This window comes from Xiphophorus couchianus, chromosome 5, assembly GCF_001444195.1.
Source record: "Xiphophorus couchianus chromosome 5, X_couchianus-1.0, whole genome shotgun sequence".
Taxonomy (NCBI): Eukaryota; Metazoa; Chordata; class Actinopteri; order Cyprinodontiformes; family Poeciliidae; genus Xiphophorus; species Xiphophorus couchianus.
This window is the reverse complement of record NC_040232.1, coordinates 15,552,268-15,574,120: the sequence shown is the minus strand read 5'-3', so window position 1 is coordinate 15,574,120 and position 21,853 is coordinate 15,552,268. Positions and strand designations below refer to the sequence as shown.

Below are 21,853 nucleotides of genomic sequence, written 5' to 3'. Positions count from 1 at the left end.
TGAGGGATAAACTGTCCCACAACATCACATAATCCCAATTGTAAGTAAACATAAGATGGGTTTTCACATACTCACTGTGTAACCCCAACCCTAATGCCAGACTACAACTGAAATCTTGTTGCCAAATATTTCAGCTTTAGCCTCACCAGACCAAAACCCACAGTCCTAGTTAAAGTCTCAATCATTTTTTTTAGCAAACTGTATGTGTTTAGTTTTTTGATGGTATATATTTTTTCCTTAATATCCTCACTGGTGGCAAAGCTAATTTGGTTCCCTTTCCAGTCTTGTCACAGACTGAAGATGTGAAAAGGTTTAGGTAACTAAATATTTTTGTTGTCATTTCCTGATTATTAAAAATCAACAAACATTTTTTACTTTTAAAACAATGTCAAAGCTGATTTTTTAAAAAAAAGTTGTTACTATTTTTTCTCCACTAAAAACATATATTCAAATGAAGTGCAGACTTTTTTTATAGTTACTATTTTCAATAGGAGAGTATGCTGCTGAAATGAGAGACTGACTTTTGAAGGTTTTCAGAACAATATTACCAGGTGTGTTTAAGAGTTCAAACAGCACTGCGTGCACTGTATCAATTTCAAGAGACAGTATGAGGTGTTGTTTTAGACTGTACTGTTATATAGTAGAGAGTAGTTCTAATTAGTGCCTAGTTTGTGTGTAAAAAGGCCTGGTGTTCTCAAACCACCACAAATCATGGCTATAAAACAGATAAGTCGGGGTCAGAATAATGTATTTTCAAGTGAATATATTTCCAAGATCCATATACTGAAAAATAAAAACAGCCGTAATTAAATAAATAAGGAAGAAAATCCAAGTAATTTTTGTTAAAAGTTGTTTTATAAGAGTTTAAAAACATATTTAAACTAAACCTTTTTTATGACCAAAGCTCAGCCCAGCACTACAGTCACTTCGAAAGCAGAACAGTAGGAACTCGTGAGCATCTGGAATAAGTATGCCCCTGGGCTGGTCAGTCTTATTTTCAACAAGGTGACAGGTTCAGATTTCTGCTGTGGGTTATCATCTTAATTATGCATAGCCCATCTGGTGCAGGTGGGCAGCTGTAGAAGCTGTAACCGACAGAGGATTGACTTTATGAATCATGTCAATACTACAGTTTAAACATAGGACTGACAAAAGTTAAAATATTGACTTTTTTCTTACTTCAAATTCAAATTTTTTAAGTAATTCTAATTGAAAAGCTTTGTACAAAATCCCCCTCCCCAGTTAATAAACCAGCATTGCCGAAGCTAAATGTATCCATGTGACAATACAAGAACTTTGCTTTTAATGTGTGAAGATTAAGTAATGTTGAATTTTGTTAATAAAACCTACAAATTAAAAATAATTGTCCCAACTAAAGAGCATTTCATTTACAAATTATTTTTCATGAATGCCCTTCTGACATGCAGGAATTTAGTCTGTCAACAGGTTCATAACTTTGTGACCAAAGGGTGATTTTGATGCAAGTCCATTACTGGGGTGGAGAAAGTAAATCATGCAAGGCATTTTAAGCAGTTCCAAACCAAGTATTATACACCCATAGACACATACACAAGCACAAAGGCAGCAGAGAGGAGGCAAAGCAGAGAATTTTTCCTCATCAGAGGATTTAGCTGCCATTGTCTGCTGCCAGAGACAGCACTCTGCATTTTAATAAGGGGTGCAGTTTTGAATCCAGTTGTCTTATGATGTGATAACAATTGTGGGGTTTTTTCTTCCTTCAACAGAGTAAGGCTTGGGGACATGTCACCATGTAGCTTCACAGTGTACACATCTGCCACATTGACTGGGGTCTAGTAGTCTGTACATATTGATAGAGTGATGTACCCTGTAGTCATGTTAAGGTGTGACAGTCCTATTAGTTAGTTAGTTTTTTTTTGTTAAATATAATAATAATAAAAAAAAAGACTTCAGTGGAGTAGAGCTAACAAATAGGTGCAGCTTAAATTAATTGTTGCCATTAGCCCATCTGCACACACAGACTCACTGTATTGGTTTCTGGCTTTTATTAATGAAACTGAACTGCTCATTTCTGCAGGTGTAATGATGATGATATAACAAACATCTTCAGCTAGTTCTTTGTCTTCTCTGACCAAAAGCCTTTGGCTTGTCCATGTGGCTAAACTAAAAGTTTAAACATGATTTGACAGTGTTGCTTTTTCAGAAGGAAATTCTTTTTTGTTTAGCACCCTTCAAGTGCAAAGTGTGATGTGATACATCTTTCAATATAGAATGTGACAGTAGTGTAACAGCACTTTCTATTTGATGGCACCCTTGAACATTGATTGTTCCTGGACGGTTCCTGATTATTCTAACCAGTTCACCTCATTTGAGGGAGGAAATTTGGATCAGAATGTTGAAACTGAAAATGAGGTGTTAAGGACAAACCTCTCAAACATAGAAATTAATCCTGTTTCGGGAACAGGTACAGCAGGCGAATATTAAGCTTTTAGAAAGCTACAACTACACCAAAAATTAGCGTGCTATTTTTAACCTAACTGCTTTTTTTTTTTGGAGAGTGTCTTGAAATTACCTGAATTGAATAGAAAAAATTGGGCCTGTGCCTTGAAACCAACCAGCAGCCAAAACAATACCAAAAGATTGCTGGCAACCACAAAAAATACCTTGTCGAGGTACAACATGCTATGAAACATTTGACAAAAATATAATTTATTGATTAAGTGTTTATATACATAAGTATAATTCTGACCGTGTGGGTATTAGAAAAAAGTGGCAAATTAAAATTTGTTAATTCCCTCCTTGAAATTCACAGAATTTGTTTGTTTCACAATTCCTGAAAAAGAACAGTTAAAATTAGGAATGCTTCGATCTGGTAATAAATTCACCTAATTAATTAGGTACTTGCATGTTTACAAGTACATTGTAAACATGCAACATACTTGCAGGCATACTACAGCAGCTACTCAGTCAAAAGAACAACTGAAAACCTGCAACCAGTTAAACAACATTTAACTGTAAGGTTCTCTATACCCTAAATTATACATGAGTCAAAAAAGTCTCACAACACTGCATATATCAAATAATGTCTAGTAAAAGAGGGAAACAGTCATTCTAAGTCAAATGCAGGTTGCATCAAAATAAACAATCATGGGTTACTGAATCAAAACTTCCTGAGAGCACAGCTAGCTGATTAATGCTGGTTCTGATGGGTTATTTCTGACTGAGCGGAGTAATTCTGCAGAACACAGGAGGAGGGAGAGGAGATCGACTATTATTTATTTATTTTTTCATAAATTATCTCATATTTGGACACAGCGAAAGGTTTAATATGTGACATCTTTGTTGTTGTTGTTGTTGTTATTGTTGTTTACGTTACATGCTGCAGCTTTAAGCAGACGTTCCAGGGGGAGCAGAAAGGTCTGCGCTCCGTATGTGAAATATTACTACCAGTAGCGCGTAGCGGCGGTTCAACAGCGAGAGCAGAACCAGCGTCTTTCACCGCCATCTCGAAGACTTGAATTATTTTCGGAGTTATTTGTTTAGCTATCTGACCGTCATCCTAATCCGGGTGAGTGTTTGTAGTAGTGTGCTGCTTTACCTGCTATCTGGCCGCTCTGGATGTCATTTTTTTCCTTGCGTTGAGCCTCGATGTAGCCAAACTCCGTCAAGTGCTTGTTTTTTAAATGTCACATTAGATTCGTTGTGTTGATGCATTGTGTTGTGCTTCACACCGAGATAATTTTCCACCGCAACACGCAAACTTCCCCATTCACTCTGAGTGTTATAGTTCCACACGACATGATTTGTTGCTGCGCTCTTGCGCAGTGTGAAGGAAAGAGGAGATTAGCAGCACAAGCAGGCTGAGAAGTGATATACAGGTGATCGTTTTGGTGATCGGCAACAAGAGACAGTGATCGGCGATCACCAATCTACACTTTTTCACAGAAATCGGCTGATTTTGATTGGTGGCTGATCGATCGATCGATTTAGTTAAAATAAATCATCCAAAGCCCAAAATGGGTTTAGTTTTCATAAATGTATGAGCTAGTCAGTCGTTTTCTCCATTAAACGCTGCATGCAAATTTTGTAGAAGTAGAGTTGAGAGAAGGCGATTCTAGTGAATATTTACAACAGATCCATCATGTCTGCAAAGGTGACATCCATTTTCTTTGTAAACTTAGATCCTGTATTTTTAAAGGTTCTTCAGATAACAGAGTTTTAAGTAAAACAGTACAAGCAGTAAAAGCTGTGCATAGTCAAAAGGATAAAACAAAATGCTTTGAATATGTGGTAACATAAGAAAAACAAACTTTAAAATTCAAGACAGCTATGCAGAAAAAAAGAAAGACAATAGAAAATTCACTTTTATTCTTGGTAGGTTTCAGGAACATGTATTCACCAGTGTATGTCCAGGGATTTACAAAAAATCTAAAGGATGTTTCGGAAAGTTTCAGTTCAGATATACCACACCTGTTCATGTTTAGATCAGATACAAGTTGGACACTAGAGTTATTTAATTAACTTTTTGTCCCAAACTGCATCTGTACCACATATTGACAGTCAAATTTTAAAGCAAAAATTATACACAAAAAACATCTAATATACTTCGAACATGTCTCAAAATAATGGTAATTCTAACTTGCTATGTTTTCACCAACTGATAGCATTTTATTAAGGACTTTTGGTGTACTTTGCAATGTGTCCTTTAAGCCAGAGTACAGATTTTATCATGTTTATCATGAATAATGTGATGCATAAACGAAAAGCTGAGGGGACTAAAAATTCTCCTGAGCACGGTAGGTATTAGAGATTAAATTTTCATTGCCCTTGACTGGGGTAATGCCTGTGAACCAGAGCTGAAGACCCCATGGGGATTAATAAAGTACATCTTTGATAATCCCCATCAGTCATAAAAATGTGTTGAGGGGATTCCCTCTGTGAACATAACAGACAGGCCTCTTTTGTAGTGAATTATAGGTGAAAGACATACAGTCACAGTATCTGAACACATGTATTCTTTATTTGAGATTAAAAAGAAATAGGTTTTGCTATAAATATTTCACATTCACAGTGTAGATGCTGTGGTTTTTATCATGTTTCTCTGTAGAGTTTGTGAAACAGATACTACTACCTGAACACAGTCCACAAGCCAGAATTAAGTGAAGCAGCCAGGTTTAATTTTTTCTTTTGGATTGCACATGCTTCTGGGTATGTTTCTTTTGGTAGTTTCACTTTTTTATGTGATGAAACCATTCATGCTAGGGAAAAACCTAAGCAACTTACCACACTAATCTAGAATACAACGCAAATACAGCAAGACAAACCTAAAGTTCCAGGAAGACAAGCACACTTGGATACTTGAGCACATGATTACAGCATTTAACCACTAAGCTGATGTCAGTGTAATTTTATCAAGTGGTATAGAAGTTCACAGAATTTCCCCCAATGCGGTCCCTATTCCAGGATAAAAACAACCAAAAAGATAAAGCTGCCAACGAATCATCATTTTTATCATGATTTCCATCTTCATCCAAAAAGCAACAAAACACATGACAGAGGCACAATGTGACCGACAATGTTTGCTTTTGGTCGAAATGCTCTGTCACCGCATCAGAACAACATTCACAGTTCATGCAGAGACAGCTTAGACTACGTATTTGATCTGTTTGAGCTGCGCGATGTTGGGCAGACACCACACCTGGGGCACAGGAGTCTGTCTTCACACTGCTTTGCTAGTTTGACAGTCTGAGGAATAACGACTTATCAGTAGAAAAGACCCTCTCTGCAAGCATCCCAAGAAAGATGTCTGAGGCTGCTTATCAAATGTGGATGTATGCAAACAGAAAATGCTGTCTTTTTTCAGTACTCATAGAGGGATTTTTGTGTATAACTTTAATGCTTGGCCTGATATACCTGACAAAGTCTTTTGCAATGCCTATAAGTAATATATTAAGATGCAGAGGATGCAGATGTCGCAAAATACATGTTAAGTAATCCATGTTGCACCCTTGTTATACAGCCCAATTTCACTAGACTAAAATCAAGCAACAGGGCTGAACAGTGCACAGGTTTGAATCCCAGCCTGGTGTTGTTCTGCATGGAGTTTAGTACATAAAAGTACTCCGGCTTCTACCCACAGTCCAAAATCATAACTGTCAGGGTGATTGGGCACTCAAAAGTCTCCTTAGGTATGATTGTGTGCGTGCATGATTGTCTGTCCTGTCTATCTCTATGTTGCCCTATGATGGACTGGTGAACTGTCTAGGGTGTACCCCACCCCCTCTCGCCTAATGACCGCTGGAGAAAAGCACCAGCACCCCTTGTGATTTTTCATGGATGAGAATATTAGATAATGAATGGATGGAAGAATAACAATAATAACAAGCAACAGTGTCAAAAATGTGCCAGTACGGGGAATGTCATAATAGGATGCTAGTGAAGTCCTCAGTGTCTCTCTTCGTGAAATTTAAAATAGCAAGCAAGTTCCTATACTTGTTTGTGTATGTACAATACTTCTATGATAAGATCATAGTGCTTTTAGTGTTGTGATGATGTTATCCAACATTTTTGAGTGGAGTCGTGGGAGGGATGAGGGCAGAAATCCATTTTGTGAGCCCCAATGCACACCGTCTTGTCTTGGTTTGGTCATGCCTACAATATGACCCAATCATGCTCTCGCTGTATTCAAACTGATGCAACACTTGGCAGTTGAGCCACTAAGCAATTATGCCTTGTCTCTCTGTTCCTTACAACTACAATGATTGCACAATTCCTTCACCACATTGCCACCATTCAACTGCAGCAATCCATGCTATCAAAGAGAAAAAGAAAATCTCCATGCTCATGGCAATTTAGACGCAATGTAAACCACACTCACTGTTAAAGTTGGGCTTTAGCAACAAGAAGGGCACCTGTTCCAAACTGCACCCTAGTTGTTTTAAGCAGATTGATGCAACAAAAGAAAGTGAGTATTCCAGGCTCTCGCTTGATTTCAGCATGTTTATGTTTAGTCTAAGAAAAGCCTGAGGCTGAGCGTGGCATTCATCAGTACGGAGGGAAGCACTGAGTCAGAGCAAACAGATTAAGAGAACAGCATTGCTACAAACAGTTGGTGTATTTGGAAGAGTTAAAACAAGATTCATGAAAAATGCAACTTGATGATAAACTCTGATTGATTTGAGGTGATTGATGCACAAACACAGACAAGATAGCCAAGATGGCACTGCATGACAATCAGCAGCGGTCTGTGTGGATTGTGTGTTTTTGAGTAAAGGGCTAGAATAGAAAAGTGGGGAAAAGTAAGAACAAATGATTAGCATTAAAAGGAAAAGGAGAGGAGATCCATCGCCATTATGGATCTCGTATTTTTTTATACCATATGAACTCTGCTAGGTGTGACAAAGTGTTTGCTTGATTCACATCACGACAACCAATTGGACACCAGAAGGATATGGTATTCTCGGGATATTTCGTCGGACTTAAGAAATCTGCAGCATCCTCTGTCATCAGTTTTGAACTTATGACAGTTGATATATTTTGTTCTTTCAAGAACTTTTATGGAAGTGCTAAACTTTGAAAATTAAATGTGGGAGGTTCGGTGGGGTCAGGTGAAGGCCAAAGCTCCACCATATCCCAGTCTCCACTATGGTGCTCTGCAATGTCCACACCATCAGGAGAACATCTTTCACTTAGAAAAATGTATAGACTTGATATCCCTCACTGAAACTCAGTTCACTCCTTCTGAATTGTATAGTGGTTTAACCCTCAATGGATGCAGGTCCCTCATGAGACGGGATAGGAGGGTCGATCTCTGAGGGAAACCCCAAGGAGCTGGGAGAGTAGAGTTTCCCTTTATGTCTGTGTGCATTGAGGATATAGAGATGCTGTCCATCTCCCTGCAACCTTTTTGGCTTTCATCTGCATACATTTCTGATTAAAGTATATACATCCAAAAGCCAATACAACAAATGCTGCAAACACTATTTATCAAGTTACACAAAGTCTCCAGTCCCTCTCTCTGACCTATGTTTTGTTCTTGGTGATTTCAACCATTGCAGTTTGAAGATGCTGGGTAACTTTTTTCAGTATGTTTCCTGCCTCACTAGAATGAAGAAAACATTAGATATGTGTAACGTTTCAATAAAACAGCTTCTCTGATCATAACGCAACACTTTTTATCCCCACTAAAAAAAAAAACTCTTTAAAAGATCTAAAGTTGTCACCAGGAGGGTAAAACTGTGGTCAGAAAATTCTTAATCTTAGTAATCAAAAAAATCTCTGAAAGGCACCGATCGGGATGTTTTTATAATTCTACAGAGATCTTTAACAAAAGGGTTTAAGTAAATTAATCCTTATTTTCTACACAAAGCAGGTCAACGTTTTTCCAAACACTAACCATGGTGAAACAAAAACTGAGGGATGCACTACAAAGGAGTGATGTCTCCTTATATATAAAGATATAGATGTAGTAAAGATAAAGAGAAGGTAGAAGCTAAAATAGCAATTTTGTATTAGATTAGAAGGGACCATCTTCAATATAAGAACAGAGGAGAAATGTAATATTAATAATCTTAAAACTGTATGAAATGGCATGAAAGTCATGACTGGACAGAACAATGAAAGGAGAAGATAGATACAAGGAGGAGAACTTAAGGAGCAGTTGGAGCTTGCAAATCCATGAATGATTTTTATCTTTTTAGACAATGCTCTGACAATTGTCCTGACTTCTCTAAACCTGCTTTAGTGTTCAGTCAGTCATGTCTGTGCTTCACAGATCTAACATTAGAAAAAGTCTAGGGTATGAAAAGATCAGGGGCAGACTTCTTAAAATCTGTGCCAACCAACAATATTTTTACAGAACTGTTTGAGTTGTCTCCTTTTCCTCAAAATGTTCCCAAGCTCTGAAAGGAATCTATAATTGTATCTGTAGAAAAAAGTAATCTCCAAAGAACCTAATGATTTTCAGCAGGTGGCTTTGACCTCTACTGTCCTAAAATGCTTTGAGCTACTGGTCAAAGCCAGTCTGACTGAGGAAATAAGGCACCAGTTTGACCCATTGCAGCTTTCTTACCATACACACAGAAGAGTGGAGGACACTACTGTTGCTCATTTCAATTATCCACTCCAGCAACTTGAGGGCGCAAAAATCCATGCAGGCTTTTATTTGTGGATTTTACTTTGAGATTAGTTTTAATATAATTCAAACACAGTTCTTGGTGAAGAAACTCCGATCCCTATTTAATCTTGTTGTTGGTTTGGTGAAATAGATTTTAGACTTAACATATAGGCTGTAGGCAGAAAGAATGAATGCAGTCCTAGCAAGGAAACTGCTGTCATCTATAGAGTGATTTCCTCTTTTGCAAGAGTGCCTACAAAAACAAGCACTTCCTCAAGTTTCCAGATGACACTGTTGTAGTCTGTTTGCTGAAGTCAATTTGGAGAGAATCATCACTGACATGTTCTTGACTTCTTGACTAAAGTGTTGTGATGAACCTTACATGAAGTTGAATATCAGTAAAACAAAAGACATAGTCAAATACTTCAGGAAAACTCCTCACCCTGCTCTACTAACAATAATCAAGGGATCTCTAGTGAAGACTGTGAACAGTTAGAGATACCTGTGAACAATTGTGGGCAGTTATCTCAACCTTGACTAGCAATTTGTTAGAACCACCAGGAAAGACAATGTTTTCTAATTAAATATTTTTATCATCAATAAATTTCTGCTTTTTTAAAAGAATCTTTTTTGGCACAAGTGGCCTTTATTCGACAGTAATCTGACAGGAAAGGGGCAAAGACATGTGCATGGCAAAATAACAGAGGACAAGAATTTTATTGTTTGGTATGGCACCTCGTTCTTGGAAAAGGGGCAAGATGCCAACCCAAGTACCTTTCCTGTCAAAACCAAGATGTGGATTTATTCGCAGTGATTGAGAAAGAACAGCTTTGCTAGTCACAGTCTAAAATTGAATCCACCAATCATAACATCTTATAGATAAGATGCTTGGTGTGTTGGACATTGATATATTAATATAAAGAAAGATTGTGACAAGGTCATGGAACGTAACTAGGGTGCAGTCTTGATACCATTTGTGATAATGGACATGGCAGAGTGGCATGATCTTTCAGCCATGTTGCATACTGATGCATCAAAGCTGTCAAGATCAGAACACGTGGTAGGGTCATCAAGGGAAGGTGCTGCTGATTTATAGTTTAGGGAGGGCACATGACAGCATGTAAGGGATGTGGAAAATTGCAAGGTTAATCCAAGTTTGGCAACTTATAGAAGTATAACAACATCATAACAGTCTTTGAATTAAAGATGTCTTCTTGACACAATCTAACAGTGTTCCTTTACATCGTTTGTGCCATTGAGAGCTTAGCAAGGTCTTCATCCTATGTGAAGAGGCCTACTGAAAACAGTATCGTCGAAACTAACTTTCTCAAAGTTAGCTTCTTGTGAAAGCAAACGCATAGCATTAAGGTTTTTATCATCAGAGGAAGGCAGCTGAAGTTTCACAATTAAATTTATTTAATATCAATATTACTGTGCATACAATCATACATAAAACATATTATACATGCTGAAAAAGAAAGAGCACAATTGTTAATCTAGCGTATACGTGTTCAGATGATGTATTTATGAAATTTTCAAGCTTAACCCTCCCACAGACCTAAGAGGGGTTGCGTGGACCCCATGTAAGCTTTTTACTCTGTGCATAGTCCAGGCAGAGTTCCATTGATCTTTTGCAAGGTTTTTAATTTTTGTGGTTTCAGGACCTGACAGGTTGATGGGACACCCCCATTGCTTCCCAACCGTGACATCTGCTTTGCTCTTCCTGAGCATCAAGTTACGACTGCAAGAGTGTTTTTATTATCTGGACAAATGCTGTATGTTGACTACAGACAATCCATTGTCCTTAAATAGCAAAACATATTATGTTTGGGTTTGTAATTTTTTGTGTCCACAGTCCTATCATTCTGGCTTGACAGGACATGCACCTGGAACATTTACACCTCAAAAGGTGTGAAAAATCACTGTGTCACTGACCCAATTGCCCATCCTGTGATTCTTTTCCACCCATGAGATGTTTCCCTGCATGACCCACATGTGATATGTTTTGGTAATGTGAGAATTGAAACTGTATTTTAAGTATTAGACAGGTTGTTATTCCAGTTCTACCAACAATAACCTGTCATTAATTAAAAGTATGAAGGTAAAACCTTTTTAAAGCTTGCTTGAGTAAAACAGCCCTACATGTACCCACTCAGACAACTAGTCTTGTTGTCTGAGAATCTAAGAACATAATCTTTTAACAATTTTTTCTTTTTTTTTTGCAACTGTCCTTTGTATAATCACCTACCCTAAATAAAAAAAAATATATATATCAGTCTTATAACTTAATGGTAAAATACAAAAAAAAAAACTTTAAAAAAATAAATGAGTTGGCCATGGAATTAAGTCATAATTGGCTCAAAAAGTACAAGACATGTGGATGTTTTGATATTGCTATGACATGACAAAATGTCTCATTTTAACATATCTTAAGAAAAATGATTGCCTAAAGTACAGGAAAATATTTACCATATGATAACAGAAAAATAAATATCAGTTTTGAAAAAAAGAAATAAACAAAGCATAGAGCAAAAGACTCAAGTGCTGTCATATCAAAAGATTATTTTTATTGCCTACAGGAATCTCAGTCAACATTGCACCTTTTCTTGAATTGTCCTATTGTGTCTGCTTTTTAGTGGAAAGTTTTAAAAATTTGCTACAAGATGAAGCAGTGTTTTTAAGCAGTATTTTCCACTACACCATTGCACATTTGAAACCAGATATTTTTGTATACTGTATAAAAATTCACAGTTTTATTTTAATGGTCTGATATTGAACTTGACTAAACATTTTGTTTGGATTGGTTTATGTTTCCAATTTCTTTCTCAGAATAATACAGAAAAGATACAAGCAGGATAATTGGTACCTCATGCAATTTACAGATGCCAGCATTTTTGCAAAGACAATTTTGCAAAATGTATATTTTGTTAAACAATAGAAGTATAATTGGCCTTGGCAGTAATTGTGCCATCCTCTTTTTATTGCTCCAGAACCATAATCCCATAATCCACATTTTGTATGACATCTAAATTACATTAATATTATTTTACACATAACAAAACATTGTTAAACTAATTAGCAGGATGATACTTGTGGATAACCAATGAAAAGTATGACATGATGAACTTGAAACTAAGATGTTAGAAAACTTTGCTCCCCTCCAGCAGTGTCAGTAATGAATTTAGGAGTCATCCTGTTTTTGATAAATCATGCAATTAATTGCTATCAAGGTCAGTCATCAGTAAAGTGGTTGCGAAGCTTTAGAGCACATCACCACCTGTGACACAGACACTGGATGAGCAGCAGTGGATTTTTTGGTCTCCCTCCATTGACAGAAAAATTACTCTTTTAAAATCTGTTTTGAAGTACAGTAATGTACAGCGCAACATTTTTTATGAGGATCCTGGAGACAGGCAATAGATTCAATCTGTTTTACTTGTATGCCTATTGGATTTTTCTGTTATTTCTGTGAAAAGAAAACAAATTGAAAACAGAACTGCAATTGCTGAAGTTTTCATTTGTAAAGTATTCATATTATTTTTTGAAAAGCAAATCAAAACTGTTTTGTTGTGAACACTTTACTTTTATTAAATGTTCAAACTGAACGACCACAACATTTGAGTTGTTAGAATATTTGAGGAGGAGAAATTTAGAAGGGAAAAATTCAATCGAAGCTTCTAAAATGTCTCTAAAATCTCATCTGGTGTGAGCACACTGTACTGATAACATATTTGTCTTATCAGTTCAGAATTAATGATCACAATGTTAAACAATCAACTAACAAATTAAACTTAATTATTGATCAATGTTTGTTTAAATACATTTACATTTTGTTGCTTGTGTCTGCAGCAAAAGAGCAGAAAATACCTTGGGCAACAGCAGATGAGCTAGTTCACAAGCCTGGCAGCAAAGTGAAATAAAAAAAAAAACAACAGTGAATGTCCCTGCTGGCTCATAATGCATCTCACTCAATGTTGCACTGCTGTTGTTTCTGTGCCTCATAGGTAAAACACTTCTGAACTTGTAGCGCTGAGCATTGTCAGCATAGATGTTTGTGAAGTCTAACAACAATAACTGACATTGCCAGTGATTGTTGGGTCTGTGCATGTGATCGCTGCATGGTGCTGAAGCATGTAACAGCAGAGCTGCCTTTCAGTCACAGACACAGAAATGACTTCTACTGGTTCTAGGATAAATTGCATCATGCATGGAGTTCTTAAAGGGATAGCTCAACATCTTTAAATGTTCTGTTTAAAGTGTGTGAACTATTAGCTTATCTTTTTTTAACAGTAGACACTGCTCTACTGGTATCTTTATTTAGCCACTAAGATTAGCTACTCTGGATTTATATTAAATGATAATACATGGAAGTTGTCAACTGCAAAAAAGACTAACTACTGGTACCTCATAATTCTTAGAAAACTGTAGCTGTGATATGTGCAGAATTTGTTTGTGAAACATTTATTTTCTTGTGCATGGCTTGCACAATTAAGTTACAGTTCATGCACATTGTTTTCCTGATCAAATCTTGGTTTTCCAATTACACTACAAGCCTTTTTTATTTCTTATTCTGGTGTTCACAGTGAAAGAGAGACTTATTCTTATTTCCTTCCATTGTGTCACACAGTTTGTTCTGCCTGTGTCACTCATGTTTATACATAGAATTTTAGGACTTTCAAAATAAAGCACTGCATCTTTAAAGAAAAAGAACAACTTGTCATCTACATTCTACTGAAATGAGTAATAGGCAGAATTATCCAATCTTCAAAACATAAACATATTTAGCATAGCACTTCAGCAAACAGCTGAACATGAAAACATAAAAAGCAACAAGATGTGAGCTTACTATTGCTATAGTTGTTAAACATAACATGTATTTTCTGTGAAGGCATTTTCAGAACATTAAAGAAGTTTTCTTAACCCATGTTAGAATAAAATATCAAAGCTGACCTGCAGAAATTCCATTTGGGCCAAACTCTCTGTCGCTGCCAACAGAATGTAACAGGTTAGTGGTACAGTTTTAAAAGAAACCCGCCTCAAAGATTTTTCACTTTTCTAACATATTAGAATAGAGACAGGTTTATGTTTATGTGTTTTTTTCAAAAAGCAAGAGCAGAGCAGAAAATGAAATTCACTGGCTTTTGAGTTTTAGAAATTCTTTGAAAAGCAAATAATTGCACCAATATGTACATGCTAGTCATATGGGGGCCATTTATATGTGCTGGGTGTGTCAGAAAAAAAGAATAATGCAAACGTAAACCCACACCTGCAGGTAAAGTCAAGCCTTTTTGGTTGACATGATGGAAGTCTTATTTATGTCCCCATGTCAGGTATCATTATGTTCCTGAACACCTCAAGGTGTCATCACGAAGACCGATTGATGAAAGACTGCTAAGACATTTGTGGAGCATGTCAAATAAATAATTCAATGGATCTACATTTCAAGTCAAAGTTTAAGATGTAGGGCTTAATGTTAACTTCAAAGATTTCTGATCTTTTGTGCGTATTAATAGAATTTGTCAAAGGAAGTATATTTAGAGCTTCAGGATTTCTAACCTAAACTCCCAGCAGACAGAAGGCATGCGGCACAAACTTGAGAGTTAAATTTACAAGTGTTTCAGCCTTTTGCATCACAGACCTCTGTTTGTTGAATTCTGCTCTGCTTAATCCCGACATGAGAGAGGTTTGTGGACACATGAAAGACGTGGCGGCATGTTTGACTATGGATGAAGCAATAGGCCAGAGTCCACAAAGCGATCAGAAGAGCTTGTATGCTGGTCCTGAGAGCCGGGTTTTTGAAAACAGCCATGGTGGCTCTTACTGAGACTTCTGTGTCATCTGACTGCTAAAGGAAGTTCCTTTTATTTACACAGAATGGTTTTGGGCACTTGATGTAGTCTCTCAGAAGACAAAAGCATTAAAGCCCTAGCACAAAAGAATACAATTGATTAAAAATGTAAAACATTTAATTAAATTAAACAATGTATAGAGAAAACCTCCACACATATCTACCTGCCAAACGTGGGTGAAACGTTGGCTCTGACAGGTAGCTGTAAATTCCTCCCAGCTGCGGTGGCGGGTGAAGAATTTGGATCTTGTTTCTGTGTGAAAGCATGTCCAACACTGAGTCTGACTGCTCTTTGTTGTGACATGGCAAGAGCTTTGTGTTTCTGTCTCTCTACAGGGAACACTTTGCTTTGAACATAGCTGGAAGCCATTTAGAAGGATATTAATACCCATTCTTTTTCCTCAAACAGACAAATATTCACAAAGGCGCTTCAACTGGCAGCTGGGCTCAAAAAGAGCAGCCAGTCAACAAATGATCCCATTTGCAGGACTTCAAACTATTCTCATTCTATGCATTTGAAGCAGATCATTATTTCTGTTAACTAACATATTCTTAAACTTTAAGCATGTTGAACACATTGCCAGTGACAGCTGTTGCAATTAAATGTCAGAATGAGTATTAGGTCAAAGCTCCGCTCCCCTGAAGGTTACATTAGATCATAATCACCATCATGAACGGAACCTGCTGAGTATGAAACGCTTAGATAAATAAGATTGTTGATCCATATGGATCATAGAAACAATGCTCTCTATGCCTGATTAATAATAAATAAACTAAGACATTTTCTAACTGCATGCCCATTGAAAGTCATTAGTAAGCACAAATAATTTTGGGTAACAAAATGAAAAAGTAATTTGATGTTTAACAAATTTGCTAACAGAATGGGCATATTTTATTCATTCCAGTTATTTCAATCATTTAAACATTATGTATCGGATTTATGTTAAATGAGTCTCCTTGAGTTCCAGAGATGAAAGACACAAAATAAGCGTTTCAGTAATTTCAAAAATAAATGATAATGGTTTGTTTGTCTTGATCTGTAGCTTAGAAAACTAATAAGCTGCCCTGAAGGAAAAATCACAGAGAAGATTGTTCCATTGTTTAATTAAAAATGCAAAAGTAACTTTTAATGTTCAGGAAGGACTAAAGAGAGATTTTAAAAAATGTGTTGCTTCATTTGGTCAAAATGGCCATTAGCTTTTTACTTATTAGATATCAACATCTTGCACACTAGAACCAGAACTTTGTTTTTAACAGGTCCTTAGCAGCATTATGTCATGTTCTTATAATTTCCGATTAATCATGTATAGATACTGTACATGTTAGTGAAACAGTTTAAAAGTAGGAACCTGACTATTTGAACAATTAATAGCTTTTAGCATTTCCCCAATGTGACTGAACCTGTGTGGAGACATTAGCGATTAAAGATTTTCAAAACATCCAGTGTAACGTTAGGCACAGTTGTTCTCTGCTCATTTGTGTTTGACAAAGAGACAACATATTTTTAGTTTGATCTGCTATTTAAGTGTACCCTCTGAGATAATAAAGCACTCAACAACCCAGTTGAGATTTTGAAATGCTTCTTTTACATGTTTTTTACATGTTTTACATGTACATGTTTTTATTCATCACTTGTTTATGAGGCAATCTCTCTATTTTCAGCCACAGTTTTATCAATTTATTTTATTTTCTATCTTTCCACATTTTGCATAAAAAAAATATTCTCTTTGCTAAGCTATCCAAAGTTTGTAAGAACATCTTCACTCAAGAAATATTGTTTCAGCCTCCATGTTAAAAGATTAAAGCAGTGGTATTAACTGTGTATCATATGCATCTCAGCCAAAACTAGTGTAATGTTGGTATGTTGACATTTTCTTCACGTGTGAAATGACCACCAGGAAAGTTGTTTCCAGCCAAATGACCAGCAAGAAAGTTAATTTAATTGAAAAACAAATGGAACGGCATGTGATAACAGCATGTAAGAAAATGGTCAAAATATAGTTGGTCACCTTAAAGATCTTCACATTTTTTTATTCATGAGATAAGAGTCTTAGGATTTAAAAAGGACAGCAGAGTAAATGTACACATGCAGCAGTCATGAAGTTGTTTTATGACTGCTTAATGAGAACAATAGCATTGTTCTCATTATGGTCTGGAGCTTTTTTCTGACTTCCTGTCCTTTCCGTCGTCTGGCTGCTCGTACTGAACCTGGTTCTTCTTGTAGATGGAGAGCCAGCTGCCATATGCCATCTCAGGATGAAAGACTGCTAGAACATTAATGCAATCAGCTGGGTCTGATCATATATTTTATTAACATTCCTGGTTCAAATGAATTTAGCTATATTGTATAACAATTGATGGGGAATTGAACTGTAGGGATGTTGATTTCAGTATGACTACTGCACTGAAGTGGAAAGAAATTCATTGATTTGAATGGTGCAATAGGTTGTGGATATGTTTTCAATAAGTAAATTATGTTCAAGAAAATAATGTCGGGAAGTAAAGTTCAGTAAGCAAGATCTAATTCATTTGAAAATTTGAAGGTTTGCAGCACATACAACTTCATCTTCTCACATGCACCTAACCCTCAATAGTGATTTAGAAAACATTGTTATAAATCAGCTTATGGCTAATAGCCAAAAGTTAAAATGTATTTTACAAATGAGAACAATTCACCAGGAGCTGAAATAAATGATGTGTTTCTAGAACCACAGAACCTTAGGCTAAGAACATGATAATTACAGTAAGGCCTACAATAAATTGAAAAAGTGCAAATCACTATGATGCAGTCATTTCTGGATTAAAACAAAACACACGTCTAAAACACGACAGCAACAGGTAAATGAATGCTACAAAACTGAAACAGAAGCATAGAAGATGAAGCATTTCTGTGGTTTGAAATGTGCCAGATAATGACTTTAAAAGAAACAGAAACCAACTCAACCGTATGCATTGCTAATAACATTGTTCTCATTAAGGTCAATCACCGGGGCTTCATTAAAATTCAATGAAGCTAAGAATTTTAAGGCGTTGCCTTGATGTGTCAGTGTGGTTTATTCAGCCAACACTAACAAGCTTTCTTGTTCCGAGTGTCAATAAACACATAGCATCTAGAAAGAAGGCCACGTTGTCACTAACTTCAGTGATGGGAAGAAATAAATAAAGTGGATCTGTAAAACTACAAAATTTGCTTGGTTGTGTTTTTAAAGTTTTAAAAATGTTCAACTCTATTTGCTTTGTGAAATAGAGTTTGAGTTTGTGAAAAGATTTCACACAAAAGATCTGTGTGAAATCTTTTTCACACAAATGTATGGCTTGCCCCATACATTTCTGTTAACAAAAGGTAATGTAGATTTTATTTTCCTTCTCCAGCAACCATAGACCTTGTCATAAGGACTACTCCAGACTATCCATCTATTGTACTCAATAAATCCTGCCTCCATACTTAGTGCCAAACATTCACCAAGAAGTAGAGCTTTATTTATTTATCAAATTATATTTTCCTCTACTTGCGCATTGTTATTGTTTACTTGAATAACCCTTTCAAAACAAACCTCTTAAAATTTCAAAGTACAGTTTGATGATAGTTTCTTCATTCCCTTATGTCATTTAAAAGCAAACTATGTTTTTATGCCTGTTTCTCAGCAATAAAGTTTTGAAAATATGTAGCTGCCATGTCAAGGAAAGAAAGTAACCTTGACATAAAAATCGAGCTTCTTTGTTCTGAACATGAATACCAGAAGACTTTTATTATTTTTCATTCATTGATGATGTATAAAACATATTTCATCAGTCAAAATATCTGAATGATCAAGTATATTGATTAGTAGGAGTGTACTACTTTATTTGATAATGTAAGTAAGTCATCAGTGGTGGCAAACCATTAATGTAGTGTAGAAGATATTAGGACATTCTTTAGCATTTACAGAATGTCAACATACATTTATTTAAACCCTTTCACAATGGTACCTAATGCAAACTGTTTTGACATCAACAACTGAGGCAGCTGCAGCAATGTCACAAGTATAGGAAGTCAATTGTGAAACACTTTGTTCTTAAACCCTCACATCTTACCACACAAATCCAAAGAAGACACACATACTGTATATCCAGATAATATGAAAGGGGCATAAATCTGGCAATCTCAGTCTGCTACAAGCCGAATATCAACGTAAATGTAGAATTATCTTTTGTTATTTCTCTACTGACCCCATCACAAAACAAAACAATGCTTCCCGACTTGTCCATCAACATTATCTCTGCAGCAAAGCAATTAGTCATCATTCGCCTTGTTTTTCTGGACTCACAGATCCTCTGACTCATTAAATAATTTAAATAATGAGTCTCTAATCCCTGATAGGTCATTTTAGTGCTTTTTAAATAATTTTGACACCTAGTAAAACACCATCCTGGATAAAGATGGTTAGTTCTAAAACCTATGAAAGAAGAATAAAAGACTTCAAAGGCATAATTTTATGATTTGAATTCTGGATAGTTAGTGAAATTTCTAAAATATATAGTTAATGAAGCTCCATCCATCCATCCATCCATCCATCCATCCATTCATCTCAGGCAGTCAGACTCTTTAACACACACTAGTGCTGACTTTGACTTGAAAGCAAAGCTAAAACTCTTAGTCTAAAACTGATGGTCTAGATGCTCTTCTGTTCGCTGCGTCAAGTTATTACAGAGCACCACGTCGTTAGCTGATGGTGTAGTCATCTATTACAGCTAAGAGGAAATACACTAAAGGTGAGGACAAATGATTCCAACCTCGAGAAGTTCAGATCATCTGAAGGGCAGTGATTCTTCTTTTTCTATATAATTCAAAAGGTTCATTTAACATCTATTTTAAATTCAAATGTACAAAATAAAGTAGTAGGTTAAAACAAAGTACATGTCATCCACAATGTAAGCTTTCTCTTCCAATCCATTTTCTTTAATTGAAAATTACTTAATTGAAAATAAAATCTTTATAAATAAATATCTTTATATTGTCTGGTTAATAAAATGCTAAAAAAAGAGGGAAAAACAAGTCTTCATCACCTAATATGATTAATTTTGGCCACTGCATTGTCACTGAGGATTAAAAAAATGTTCTAATGTTTTTAAGATTTTGCTTTGAATCACTTCATGTATGGGCTAAGATAGCAGTGAAGAACCAGATGGAAACACTCTGGTTAAGCTGGGAAATGGTAGAAACAATCACAAAAAAGTTCCATGGCTGTTAGGTGATTGCTTTTATTGTTGCATTATTGTAATTTAACAGAGAGAGAAACTCTGAATCAATGCTGAACTTTTCTATTCAGGTTTAATTCAGTTTGTTTACATAGCGGCAAGTCACAAGAAACGTCATCTGAAAGCATATGTCTATTTAAGATAATAGAAATATGAAATACTAGAACTTTGGGGTCAAAATGTGCAACTCTAACTTCACTTTGTGTAGGCAGTGATCACTTAGACTGACCATTGCCATCCAATTCAACACTTGTTTCCAATCACAATTCACATCACAGTCTGGCCTTTCTCCCGATTCCTCCGGTAGATTTTCTATCAGGCCAATCAGTGAACAGAAGAAGTTGTGAAAGATGTTGATGTTCTGTGCTACTTTAGAACTATAGTGCCTGTAGTTTTAGCAATGGCAGTGAGACTGAATGAATCCGTTCAGTCCGTATTGGTCATGCTTCCAAATATTATTAACAGCCATCTTGTGCAGCCCAGCACTTCTCTCTTCACAGTGGGGGATGGTTGTTTACAGTACATGTAATTCCCCATAAGGTTCATAGCGCCAAACTGACATTCCATATGTCACAGACAAACGTTAGGATACGTGGAAAAGGATATGAGAATGAGAGAAACAGAGTGTCACTTTGGAAGCTGCTGGGACAAAGAATGGTGGCACAAAATTGTCTCTTTTGGTAAATGTCAAGGTTTTGTTCACCCCTTGTCTAAACTTGAAAATTACCTTATTAGACCTTATTATGTACACAAAGGAAAACTACCTCTTTTGCTCTTCTTTTATTATGTTTTCAGCCCTGTTCTCTTTTTGCTTTATTTATTTTTTTCATAATTTCTTTCCAACGTATGAAATGTCTTTCTCTCTTTCTCAAATTACATGCTTTTCTACAAACACATGGAAACCCTCAACATTTGCTTGAATGTCTGCTGAAATTTTCTAACACACCAATGTTCGTACTCTAAATCAGAGTCGTCAGGAACACGGCTTTGCTACACTAGCAAAATACGCAATGGATAATCCTTTGTGAAATTAGAAATGGTGTCAAACCTACCTTGGTTTGAGCTACCTTTGCTGTTCAATTATCTTCAATAAGTCTCAGCATTCTCCTTGACCTCTGACTTCAACAATCTATTTTCATCCCACCAATTACAACCAGATATGTTTTTGTGTGAAAATAGTAGTAGATTATAGATAGTAGTTTCTGAAATTATCCAAGCAGCCTCTCTGATAATTACAACCAATCCACATTCAAAGAAAAACACCTGTGTCCTTCTTAATTTCAACTTTTATGTTCATGTTACAGAATTGGCTTTGTAAAAATGGTATATTTAAAATAAGTGTTTATTGAACATTTAACAGACTGAATTAATAAATAGTAATGATGAAAGGTTCAGATTTGATTCAACTCAAATAAGAAAAAGATGGCGTCAGGCTGAAAACCAGGCTGATTTGCAAGATGTATGGCATGGCTTAGATTACAGCTTATTGTCTTTGAAAATTAATAGGCGAAAGATGACAAAGCAAGCAGTAATTCCAGAGAACTCTAGTTGGTGAAATGGGAGGGTATCTCCAGAGAGAGATATTTATGTTATATCTTTATACTAATATTATTTGGCAAGCAATTACATCTGTATTCAAAATGCCTAGCCAGCCTATAATTGAAAATGACAAC

The 21,853-nt window shown here is 36.0% G+C and overlaps 1 protein-coding gene across 1 annotated transcript in view; it reads right to left on the bottom strand.

The window, feature by feature from the left end:
• ctnna2 (catenin (cadherin-associated protein), alpha 2) overlaps nucleotides 1-21,853 on the bottom strand; it is a 307,681-nt gene that overhangs the window by 118,088 nt on the left and 167,740 nt on the right. The gene's annotated exons all lie outside the window — the stretch shown is intronic.